The 13,604-nt window shown below is 38.4% G+C and overlaps 1 protein-coding gene across 4 annotated transcripts in view; it reads right to left on the bottom strand.

Moving 5' to 3' along the window:
* The window catches only part of CHRM1 (cholinergic receptor muscarinic 1), a 372,474-nt gene extending 359,606 nt beyond the window's left edge, over positions 1-12,868 (bottom strand). For all 4 annotated transcript variants that reach the window (XM_089684791.1, XM_089684792.1, XM_089684793.1 and 1 more), the window contains exon 1: positions 12,697-12,868. The gene's annotated coding sequence lies outside the window, so the exon portion shown is untranslated. The remainder of the gene's footprint in view (positions 1-12,696) is intronic.
* Positions 12,869-13,604: the final 736 nt, after the last annotated feature.

Raw genomic sequence — 13,604 nt, 5'->3', positions numbered from 1 at the left:
ATCAGGGTATTTTTAATTTAAGCAATGCGGTTTTAACAGAGAATGAACTGAAAGTATTAGATTTGGGCTTAAAATACATACCTAGTGTGAATATGAATAAATTTGATTTATTCATTGATATTCAGAAATTTGTAAGAAAAGTAAATATTAAAAAGTTTTTTGAGTTAAATAAAAATAAGGAATATAAGAATAATAATATATCAATTAATGCTTACCAACATAGTAATCTGAGGAACTCTTCGACGTTTAATCCAAAGAATATAGGAAATGAATTTTTAGAGGTTTTCAAAAAAATGGTTGAGACTGATATCAAGAATATGAATTTAAAAAATAAGAAATATACCCCTAATGAAATTAGACAAGGAATTATAGATTTGGAAAAAAGGAAAGATATTGTTATTAGAGGAGCAGATAAAGGAGGCAGTATTGTGATTTTGAATAAAAAGGACTATGAGATAGAGATGGATAGATTGTTAAATGTTAAGGATACTTATAATATTTTGACATCGAATCCTACAAAAGAATTAAAGAACCGATTAAAACAGTTGATTAAAAAAGGAAAAGAGTCCGAAGTTTTGAATGAAAGGGAGGCAAAATATCTTTATATTAAAAACCCTAAAATTCCAGTAATATACTATTTACCAAAATTACATAAGAACAAACAGAAGCCACCAGGAAGACCCATTGTGAGTGGGATTAATTCGATTTTTTCCCGTGTTGGGGAATATATCGACTCATTTTTGCAGACTATAGTGAAGAATAACCGAGCTTTTTTAAGAGATAGTAGTGAACTTATCAATACTCTCAAAAATGTGAGTGGAATTGAGGATTGTATTTTGGTGACCATTGATGTAGAAGCTCTGTACACTAGCATTAAGCAAAAAGATGGAATTGAAGCAGTGAGGTGGGCTTTAAAACAAAAATCTAGGATTAAAACTGTTCAGAGACGATTTATTGTCAAATTGTTAGAGTTTGCTATGTCTAATAACTTTTTTTGGTATAAGAACACCTTTTACCAGCAATGCAAAGGTGTCGCGATGGGAGCCAAGTATGCCCCCAGCGTAGCAAACATTGTTATGGATAAATGGGAAGAGGAATATATTTTTGATAGATGGCCAGAAATGGTTCTATATAGGCGTTATATTGACGATATCGTGATGATTTGGAGGGGTTCAGAGGAAGACCTTAGTAGGTTTACCAATAGTATCAATATCAATCAATATGGGTTGAAATTTACAACAATTAGTGATCCTGAAAAGGTGAATTTTTTAGATCTCACGCTGTATAAGTATGGAGGTGGTATTTATACTAAAAGCTTTTTTAAGGATGTTGACAAAAATAGTTATATTCCTACTTCCAGTGGACACCATCCTAGATGGTTGTTCAATACACCAAGGAGCCAGTTCACTAGAATAAAAAGAAACTGTAGTCGACAGGAAGATTTTGTAGATCAGACTAGTTTGCTGATAGAGAGATTTGTAGATAAGGGCTACAATAAGTCCTTTCTGGAGATCGAAAGAAAAGTAATTGGGAATAAAGATAGAGATGGGTTGTTAATGAATAATAAAAAGAAGGAAAAGAAACAGGAGATTGCCTTTATTACCAATTTCAACAAACAATATAGACAGGTGGAGAAAATTTTTAAAAAATACTGGCCAATACTGCTTAAAGATGAGATATTAAAAGGGATTATTCCTAAAAAACCTAAATTTATATATAGGAAAAATAAGTCATTGAAGATGAAATTGGTTCACAATGTTTTGGACCCACCGATGAAAAAACAGTTCTTTCCTGAAATACAGGGTTTCTTTAACTGTAATAAGTGTAAGGCATGCAAAACAATAAAAAAAGATACTAAGAAAAAAAGAAAGAATTTTACATCAACACACACGGGAAAAGAATATAAGATAAATTCATTAATTTCATGTAATTCATCCCATGTAATTTATGTTTTAGAGTGCCCATGTCACTTACAGTATGTGGGGAGGACGGGGAGACTATTAAAAACAAGAATTGGAGAACATCTTAACAACATAAGAAAGGGGTACGATAAACATAGTGTGTCAAAACACTTTAAATTAAAACATAACAGTGATCCAAGTCTAGCAACCTTTTATGGAATAGAAAGCGTAAAAAAACACTGGAGAGGAATAGATATGATCAATGAAATATCCAAAAGGGAGACGTTTTGGATATACGAATTAGATGTATTGAAACCGAATGGTTTAAATATAGATATTGATCTGAATTGTTTTTTGACGAATTTTTAAACATATTCTTTGGTAAAATTAGAAATATATAGTGGAGAGTTTTTGTTAAAGGAGAAAAAGAGAGATATATATGTATCCTGATTTAATTGGATTAGAGATGATGAGTGGGGTTTCTTTTCTTTTCAAAGTTTTGAGGCTGGGTCCTTTGGAGTGAGGGGATTCAACTTAAGGATTAATAATGATCTAAGTATTTAAATATATGTGTACATATATATCTCTTGTGGAATTGTGTGGAGAGTTCGCTTATTAGAAAATGTATACAACAATATATTAAGAATGGAATATTGTATGTATTGGTATGTGATGGATTTTATTTTTGTGGTATAGAGTTCCCCTTTAGAAAGCTCATGATTAAGTGATTAGTCATTTTCAGATAATGATTTGATATAAAATGTAGTTCATTCCTTTTTAATATATATTTTTAATATGTAGTTTATATGTTAAAACAAATATCGGATATATGTGATTGTAGGATTTGTGATATAATTGTATCTTTGCCAATTGAGCGGCGGTATATCATTATAGCGCCGCTGTGATTGGATAAAGAAATACCGCTGTGCAGAGTGCGAGCGGTATATATGAATGGAATTGACGTCTGAATCCATGCCGCTCCGTGAGGACGTCAGTGTGACGAAACGCGTAGGGCGGAGCCTATTGGATGACGTCAGGACGTTCCCGGCAACTGTCGGCGAGGTGTCCGCAGTGAACGGAGTTCGTTCATTCGTTACATGCTTTTGTGCATCTCTATCGCTTGTTATACCAGTGTCAGGTGGACACTTGCTTTGTGAGTAATATGAATTTTAAATAAACATACATAGTTTTTACGTACTGCACCATCATGCCTTTTCTTTATTTTGGAGTGATACTATCATGTGTTTGGAGGATGACCGCTGTATAAAAAGTCCTGGCCATATCGTAGAGTGGTTGCGGAGTATTGCTCCTGGTGCCTGGATTTCTAATTACAGGAGGGTGTTTCCTTGGATTTTCTCATCGCTCCCAGAGCAAATACGCTTGTGCTGATTTATAATTTGATCAGCATCTAGCTCTGGTGAGTTTATTCCATTCATCTGGTGGTGGATTGAGCACGGTGGATTTATTTGATTTAAGAAGAAATAATTTGGGATTTTGGACTTTTGTATATGAACAATTTATGTTGAGATTCACTGGGGTTTCTTTTTTACAATATATATTTATAATTTTTGCACAGTTTTGCACGATATATGATATAAGCGCATTCTGATTTTGTTGTTTTTTATTTTTCACCAATATTTTTGGGTTAGAAGTTTGCAGCTTTTTATAGAATTATTTTGATGATTGGCGCTTTCTGTTTATTATTATTTTTAATGATAGATCTCCTTTAGGAGGAACATTAAGAAATATGGGGCTCTGTTATCTGAGAATAGTACAGGAGTTGGGTGACAATGGGGGAGATTTGCTAAAACTGGAGCACTCAGCATCTAGTGCAGCTGTGCATGGTAGCCAATCAGCTTCTAACTTCAGTTTGTTCATTTAAACTTTGACAATAAAACCTGAAAGCTGATCGGTTTCTATGAAGAGCTGCACCAGATTTTGTACTCTCCAGTTTTAGTAAATGCCCCCAATGTGTGAGGTCAGGCAGTTAACAAAAATGTTCACCTTTCAGAGGACTTTTCGCGCACTTAAGCTTAGGCTCAGACAATGTAAGTAAAACCCAATAAGGAGGAAAATGTAATCAATAAATTCAGACCGCATGAAAACATAGTTAATCTAGCAAAAAAAAGACAAAAGTCCATCCAGTCAAACCATTAAAAAAAAAAAAAAGTTATAATCCTATACCCACAGTTGATCCAGAGGAAGGAAAAAAACCCCAGCAAAGCATGATCCAATTTGCTCCTGCAGGGAAAAACATTCCTTCCTGATCCCCAGAGAGGCAGTTGGATATTCCCTGGATCACCAGGTGCTGAACATGTTAGATTGTAGATGCAGAACAAAGGACTGCAAGCAGGGCTGCTGTTAGAAATCACGGGGCCCCATACAGTCTACCTGACAGGTCTCCCCCCCTCAAAAATGTCAAATTATATTTTTGTTAAAAATACACTAAAAACATTATTAGTGGTCACAAATACAATAAAATTCCTGCTAAGGTTCTGTGCGAAAATGAGTTATTGGGCCTCATTCCCATGGGTGCTGTGGCCTGTACAGTGTGAATCATGGTTTGATTATGTGGCTGGAACCACGTGGAGCTGAGTGCAGGCAGCCTATGTTACTCTACGGGAGCACAGCAGTTGTACAAACACAATAACATAAAAACAGTGCAGCGCTGAGGATAGTAATCATAAAACAGAAATGAGTCCACTGCAAGTCCAGTTCATAAAAACGTGTCAAGTGACAAGTGGGAATTCAATGTTGGTGATCCGTGAGGAAGTGGCTGAAAAACGCACTCACCAGAAAGAAGATATATAAACGCAGTATATATCCAAAGCCCATGGATCCTCAATCCCTTCCCAAAGGATCTGTCACACGGAGCTGAGGTGAGGAGAGCGCTCACACAACCACCTCCATAGTAAGATGCCAATAAGACCTTTCTCATTTGCTGTTCCTGAAACACGATTTCTTCACTCTACAAAATATGTTTACAAGTTCAAAATCCGATATGGGGTCTGCTTTAGGTGTCTTTCCCTAAACTCCCTTTGAGGAGCACTTTGCTTGCAGAACCCTGATTTTGGAATCCTACACCTAACTGGGAGGAGGAAGATCTGTTGCTGCATCCATAAAGGAGGGACCCACTTTCTGTGACCGGACCAGCTTTGTTTCCTTCTGGATTGAGGATCCATGGGCTTTGGATATATACTGCGTTTATATATCTTCTTTCTGGTGAGTGCGTTTTTCAGCCACTTCCTCACGGATCACCAACATTGTATCCCCACTTGTCACTTGACACGTTTTTATGAACTGGACTTGCAGTGGACACATTTCTGTTTTATGATTACTATCCTCAGTGCTGCACTGTGTTTATGTTATTGTGTTTATGTATATATCGGATGCTTAGAGTGCTTAGCTGCTGTTTAGGACCAGTGCTCACTGTTCTTTTCCTTTTAAGTTGTACAAACATAGCCACAGGTCCTAATTTGACAGGCATGTGGGTGCTGGTGTATGGCCCCAAAACAAGACAGAGTGCACTGAGGGCCATCCATCCACACCTATGCACCTGCTGAATTAGCAGGTGTTCACACAGCCACTACATCCCTATAGAGTAACAGATGGCTCCAGCCGCATGAACATTCCACTTATTCACATGGCCAGAATAGCTGTGTGAATGGGTCTTTAGGGTTCATTCACAAGTGAGGTTGAAGGGGAGGTAAAAACCCCATGGTCAAGCTGTGCTTTTAACACCTACCAACCACTACCCCCTTTAGCTGAAGAAGCAGTGGCTAGGGGTGTACACATGTCACGGCTTTGATGCTATGTTTTGCAGCCATGGCAGTAATTATAGAGAGCAAAGCACACGTGAATGAGCCTTACTTGTATTTATATTTTCTAAACATAGGTCAAAAAATCATAGTATGTCTGGCTCCAGCAGAATACAGTACATGTGTCGAATGGAGGCTAAAGCATGAAGAAGAAGGTTGGGACTAACTACATTGAGAGTCTCTTAGCTATGGAGGGAGGTTGGAACAAAATGGCTAAAGGCAAACAAACATACAATACATGAGTAACATAGTAATGTTATTATTTGTCTTTCTCTGAAAGTGGCTCTATCCCTAGCAGAGAATTATTTTGTCCATCTGGAGAATGCAGCTAAAGAATAATGCGCTCTGTAAGAGCCTAGGTCTACCATGCTTCTCCCACTTCCTTGCCTTGTTCGAGTTACAAGGGTGTAATCAGGAAAGCTCACATTGAATCAGCAGAGGGCATGTCGGGTCACTTTACAAACCACTGATCTAACCCAGAGGGCATTGGTCATTATCTCCGAATTCTAGACTGGCATCGGAGTTTTCTACTGGAGCTGGGGAATAAATACACCAACAGTAAACTGTCCATGGTTTTTATTTAGCCTTTATATAGTGATTACAATAAAAAAAAACACTACAATTAGGCTTTGATGTGAGCGTATGATGAAAAATTGCTTATAGGAGAAGTACAGCCAAAGCTCTTTTAGTTGTACTTCTCTTGTGGATCACAGGACTGCGGTTCGTTCTGCACCCCTGTGACCCGTTTTCAGCTGACAGCGAGCTGAAGCCTACTGTTGTCACTTAGTCAGTCCAGACTAGGGAAAGATCCCAACTTTGAGGCTAGGTTCACACCTATGCAGTTTGCGTTCGATCCTTCTCTGCAATGCGATTTTGCACATGTGTTATTGATGTGTTTTGAGCTTTTTTTTCGAACTTGTTGTTGGGCAGAATAACATTCAAAACGCAAAATGCATCAAAAATGCACTACATGCTTTTCTGTAGCATCTCCATGGAAGTCTATAGAACCAAAAATGCAACGTTTTGCATTTAAAAAAGTCCCTGACCCTTTCCAAAATACGTGCCAGGTCAAAACGCGAAGATGTGAATCTGTCCATAGGAAATCATGTTAAATTGACTGCTGTGCAAAACGCAGCAGAAAAGGTGTGAACCTAGACTAAAGGTTGAAATCCACCCCAGAGCCTGGAGAGGCACCTGACTCAGCCTCTCAGCGATCTGTTGAGAGTCTGAGCCAGCCTCCATAGCCCAGCGCTCTAGTGAGCGAGGGGGGCACAGCAGACAGCATTGACTGACATGCTCTCTGCTCAAAGCGGAGGTGAGAGCTCAGTGATTAGTGGTCATGGGATCCTTGAGTTCTCAAACTTAGAGCCAGTGAGGGAGAGATCGATGCTACATCCACTTAGGTAAGTATGATTTAAAAAAAAAGCCATCCAACACTTCTCTTTTAAGCAAATGTTACCTTTCATTGAAATCAAAATACTGTAATGCATGGAGTTTGCATATTCTCCCTGACTTTGTATTGGTGGCCTCCAGACACTCCAGGATTCTCCCATACTCCAAAGACACGTTAGTTAAATGGCCTGTCTAAATTGGCTTTAGCATGTGAGTATGTGTATGAGTGTATGTGATACAAGGTTCTTAGAATGCAAGCCCCTTGAGGTCAGCGACTGATGTGACTGTACGTCATGAAGGGGATTTTCTAATACTGGAGAACTCAGAATCTAGTGCAGGTGTGCATGGTAGCCAATAAGCTTCTAACTTCAGCTTGTTCAAGTAAACTGACAATAAAAGCTGGAAGCTGATTGGTTATTATCAGTGGCGGACTGACAACTCATGGGGCCCCCGGGCAATAGGGGATCATGGGGCCCCTGTGTCCTTGCCCAAACTCAAAAAAGCCTATGAAAAAGGTACCAGGGGCATCTCATGGGGCCCCCTACTGACCCCGGGCCCTCGGGCAGTGCCCGAGTTTCCAAATGGTCAGTCCGCCCCTGGTTATTATGCAGAACTGCACCAGATTTTGCACCATGCAGTTTTAGTAAATAACCCCCCCCCCACATGTGAAGCTCTATATAAATTCCTATCATTATTATTATTATTATTAATAATAATAACAATAATAATCAGTAGATCTACAGATAAAGGTAGCTGAGGTTATTTGCACATAACGCTGGTCCTGCTACTTCTCATCTTCCAAGCCTTCCTTTTGGTCAATGAGGCATCCATTTCATTAAAAAATTAGGAGCCTTGAGAGACAGGGAGTAGTGACGCAAAACTGGAAGTGTAGAATTTGCATATAACTTCAGTTGCCCTTCTGGATGCACTGATTGATTCGACGTGGAGTTTTCAGTAAAGGTTACCCCAGCTTATAACTAAATTTTTTTCATCATATACTCAGTGTGAATTGGAGTGGTCTATGGCAGGTTTACTTTTAGGCCTCATATACCTAGGGCTTAAAAAAATCTGGTTTTACAGGCATTTTACTTTTTTTTTAGCCTGTAAATGTACCTCCATGTGGCTCTGCACACAGGCTTTTACAAGCGTATTAGAAGAGGAGCATTTACAGGCTAAAAGAAAAAATCACTAGAAAAAAATGCTTAACAATGCTAAATGAGTGCAAACGCATGTAAGCACACCTAAACGCTAGACACGCTTAGTGTTTATGCATTCATTTCTTCCCATGACCAGAATAAATTAATATTTTGGCCAATGAAGTGCTCAAAAGCTTGACCTGCCTAAACGCATGTTCACAACGCAGCCTGGGTGCATTTTTTAGCTGCTTTTTCCTGTCAAAATTAAAGGCGTTCAGGGAAGAAAAACAAAACATCCTGTGTGCATGAGTCCTAAGAAGGAATGTATTTCTAATCATTATGCCTACAGAGAACTGGTGCAATGCTCTGCATAAGATATAATGTAGGAAACCAAAGGGATTAAATAAACCATCATCATCTATTCACAACACTTTGGGTAGCCTGACATTCAATGGCTGGCTGAACTTTCACACTTGTCCAGTATGTTTTGAATTATTTAATGCTAGGCATGTATGTGAGCAGCAGTGCCATCTACAGAAACTTGAAATATCAGCCAAATGTCAGATTTAGGATTTATCCATTCTAAACTGTTTTATCACAAGCTAGGACATCAATCATTAAATTATCTGCAAACCGAACACCCAGAATTGCCTTTAGCAACCAATAATTGAAAATGAAAGAAGAAAAACTATTTGTTGTATCTACTTCCCACTCTTTGACAAATAAATGAAGACCAACATCTTTAAATAAACAAAAATTAATAAAATCCCTTCCCAGACCAGAAATTTGAAAATTATTGTGTTTTTCATATGGTTTCCAAGCTATTGTACTTTATCTATATTATTATCACAATATGCTATAGTCATTTATCCATTACAACCAATGAGATAAATATAACTTTCCTGCACAAATCTGATCCCTGTCTTAATAATTCAATATGCAGCCGGACAAACAGAACCTATGGTCCTGTAGTATTTTTGATACTATTGTAGACTGTATTGCGGATAGCATTTTTCTTCCCTTGAGGAAGCCCAGGTTGGGCGAAACATGTTGGGAAGTATCATCTGTGCACTGCAGGAAATAGTCAAACATTTTGTGATTGTCAAGTGTTGTAACTATTCATATTCAATGTAATTTTATTGACATTAATAAATTGCAAAAAAAATCCTTTAAAAGATTATTCTAAATATTATTACGCATCTTCGAAATCCCACAACCTACTCCTTTTTGTACAGTTATATTGTCAAAGCTTAATTGAACAAGCTGAATTTAGAAGCTGGAGGGCTACCATGCACAGCTGCACCGGATTTTGCACTCTCCAGTTTTAGTAAATCCCCCCCAGTCTAAGTTACAGTAGCACTAGCACCATATTCAGCTTTATCTTGGGAGGATATATACTGCTTTTTATTCAAAAGGAACATGTGGGCGCAGATTTCAGTCTAAAACAAAAATATAGTAGTCACAAACTGGACAAATTCTGCCATAGGCATAGCCTATTCATGTGCACCTGTTCTGACCCTTCAGCGCCTACATCATATCCCTACTGCCTTCCTTGCTGCTGTTACAGCTCTACTCCTCCTTTACTACCCTTCTGACATTGCTAGTACACATAGCTTGATATTGTGCATGTCCCCTAGTATTCATGTACTTACATTCCATGCCTTAATTGTGTGCAGATCCTTAACTGTTGCAGCACTCAGATTTTCTTCACTTCAATCCATGACAATCTCATACTGACACTGCATAATACTCTTGCAGTCAGATGCTGTTTTTTAGGTTCAAATAAACTGTATTGTATGTCCCCAGTTAATGGCAGATATGCACGAATCACATCAGCCAATGGACTGACCATGATCTGGAGATATCTGTATAGGACAGATTTGGGCATTCATGGAAGGTTGGATTAATACAGAACAATTTGCTTGTCTCTAGTATGCCAAGATTAACAGCCGAAAATTCCCATGTTCAATTATAATATTCTTATAGGTGCAATTCAATACACCATTACTAATCCATCACATTACAATGGCCTGGCAATACCTGATTGGTAAAGCTTTACAACCCCTCTACTATCATTGTTTTTTTTTATTCTCCTGGTTATTAAAAAAAAAAATCTGTTACATTGAATTCTATTACAAATCATGGTTTGTTGGATCCTAGAAACAAAACTGACAACTGAGAAAGGTGGAATACTTCTTCTCCATGATATCCCTATGGGGGATATTTTCATTATACTCTTTATATATTTGTAATATTTTCTGCATTTTAATTCCTTTAGGAAACATTTTCATTATACTCTTTATGCATATGTAACATCTCTGAATTTCTGATCCCATTAGGAAACATTTCATTACACTCTTTAAATATTTGCAACATTTTTTTGCACCTCTGATTTTTACCAATCCTTCAAGTCTTGTATTTGCTTGTATTTGTAATTAAAATGACTATAACATGCAACAGGTAATGTTAAGCAGTCATTATAAACAAGAATAAATATTCTGCCCTAAAGCTTAAACTCTGATAATCTAAATATGATTTTAGTTGACTACTGGAATATTCGTGATTTTACAATACTGCACACTTTCCAATTTGTCATATATTGTATTTATTTAAAAAAAAAAAACACCAATTCCTCATCAATACACATTTACTCATCCTCTGGGTATTAATGAATTGCTCCTTTTTCAGCTCTTGTCTCGCCCATGACAACCCAGAGCCTTCCATAAATCCAATCCTTACACCATAATATTTAGAGCTCTTCTCTAGTCCTGGCTTCACACCCCCTGCCAGGCACAGCTGTGTGACTTTGTCTAATTACCCCCCAGCACCCTCTTCCAGCTGAGTGATTGAACACCCACCACACCCAGCTGTCAGAGCTTGTCTGCCCTGCCTTGCAGCACCCCCCAATCTTACTATTCCTCTAAGCAAGGCAGGCAGATGGCATTGTCACACTGAATGGTCACTACTGCCCCTGGATCTAGAAACAAGCAGGCATACCAGGCAGCAAGGCACACAAGTGGAGGGTTGTCACCAGCACAACACACCTAGAGACCTGCCAATAAACCATCAGTCATGTCCTGCCTCTTCTTAGTGTGTTTTACAGCTTTCTGTCAAGGCAACAAGATCTCAGCAATAATAGGCTGTGATTAAAGCCACCTTCTATAAACTGTGTAAGCAAGCATAGCCTGAGCTAGCTAAAAATGGATCTAACACACAACCTCTTGACCACAATATGCAACATTCATGGGACACTTAGGACACAATATGACCTCAGGAATAATAGACTGATCAAAATCATCTTCTGAAACATAGTCAGATCTTCCCAAACAAGATCTAACAGGTATCACAGCTTTTCCACAATATGCTACATCCTTCTAGGGTTTTTGGGACACAGTGCGATCTCAGTAATGAGTAATAAAACTAATTAAAGTAATCTAAAGCATAGCCAAATCTATTTAAAATAAAAGAATCAAATACGTATCAACTCTTGTCCACAGTAGAGTGTATGGGACACTTAGGACACACCAGGGTCTCATTAATGATCATAGCCATCTTCTGAAGCATAGCCACATAGGGTTTATGGGACACTGAGAACTCAGTAAGATCACTTTATTAACAGGTTGTGATTGAAGCCAAAGTGAAAGTTGTAAGCAAGCATAGCCTGATATTAAAAAAAACCCCTAACATTATCACCTCTGCTACTTCTTTATAGGGTTTTTGGGACACAATAAGATGTCATTAATAAAAGACTGATCAAAGCCACCTTCTAAAGTCTAGATAGATCTGTTTAAAGTAAAACGATCAAATACATATCAACTTTTGTCCACAAAAAGCGACATCCTTGTAAGATGTATATGGGACACTAAGTGCACAACAGGGTCTCATTAATATTAGGGTGTGATGAAAGTGATCTTCTGAAGCATAGCCAGATCTACTTCAAATCAAACGATCTAACAGATACCACCTATGCTTCATCCCTGTAGGGTTTATGGGACACTAATGACACGACAGGATCTCAGTAATAATAGTCAGTGAATAAAGACATCTTCTGAAGCATGACCGAATCTGTATAAAAAAAAAAATAACTTATGTGCACAATATGCTGGATCCTTGTAGGGTTTATGGGACAATCAGGACACAACAGGATCTCACTTGTAACAGGCTGTGATCAGTGCTATCTTTTGAAGCATAGTCAGATCTAATAAAAAAAAAAAAAGATCACCTCTTGTCCACAATATGCTACATCCTTGTAGAGTTCATGGGACAGCTAGGATCCACAGGAGATCTACAAGTGCCAAGTGGTGACAGCTGCCCTTTACAAGTGTGCTAGTGTGCTAGGAGTAATAAGTGACAGTCACGAGTCATCATCAGGTTGGCTCACTAATGTCCTCAATTCAGAAATCAAGGCAAGGCGACAATCTCAGCCGTCTAATGTTACAAGACACTCACCTGGACCATCAGAGGCAAAGTTGTCGGAAGTTATAATCCCATAGGTGCTGCTATTCCCATAGAGGTGGCTGTTGGTGTATAGGTATTCGTGTATAGGCGGCTAGCTTGGTTCCTGGATATATAGGACGGGGATGATCGCTGCTGCTGCTCAATGCTCGTCTATACACACTGACGGCCACTTCCAACACTCGCACAGCACGACAACTTGTCATTTGCCCCCTAGTGGACAGATGAGGACACTACAGCCCGGACCGGCGAATGCATAGAGCTGTAGCATTGCTGAGGATATCTTCTATTTCCACTACATCAATACCTGACTACATCACTACATCAGTACATGGGCTCATTCATTTTAAAAATCACTTGCTTCAAGAACCTGCACATGGGAAATACAGCATTACTGAGCTCTGAAATGTTTCCTGTTAAGCATTCCTCTAAATCGCTGCATTTAGATGGCACATAGCATAGTTTTCTACGCATCTAAACGCAGCACTAAATTAATCATTAAGCCCAAACACAGCTGTGTGTACATGCCGAGAAGTGCGCTGCGTTTAGCTGTGCAGAAAAAAAGTTGGAGACCTCTGGATCCAGATTTTGCGCACGTATGCACATAAACGAAGCTAAATGCACCTAAATGTGTACATGCATAAGGACTCATTCACACGGGCAGAAAAAACACTGTATTTAGACACATACTGTATTTTCTGCATGAAAGAAATATTCTTTGCTGGCAGAGCTACAAGATCCTGCATAAAATACATACTTAAAGTACACACGTTTATACACATCTATGCACATTTATACACATACACTATATTGCCAAAAGTATTGGGACACCCCTCCAAATCATTGGATTCAGGTGTTCCAATCACCTCCATGGCCACAGGTGTATAAAATCAAGCACCTAG

This window comes from Staurois parvus, unplaced genomic scaffold, assembly GCF_062004578.1.
Source record: "Staurois parvus isolate SC_StPar_1 unplaced genomic scaffold, SC_StPar_1.0 ptg000356l, whole genome shotgun sequence".
Lineage (NCBI taxonomy): Eukaryota > Metazoa > Chordata > Amphibia > Anura > Ranidae > Staurois > Staurois parvus.
The sequence above is the reverse complement of the archived record's forward strand: the minus strand, read 5'-3'. Positions and strand labels throughout refer to the sequence as shown.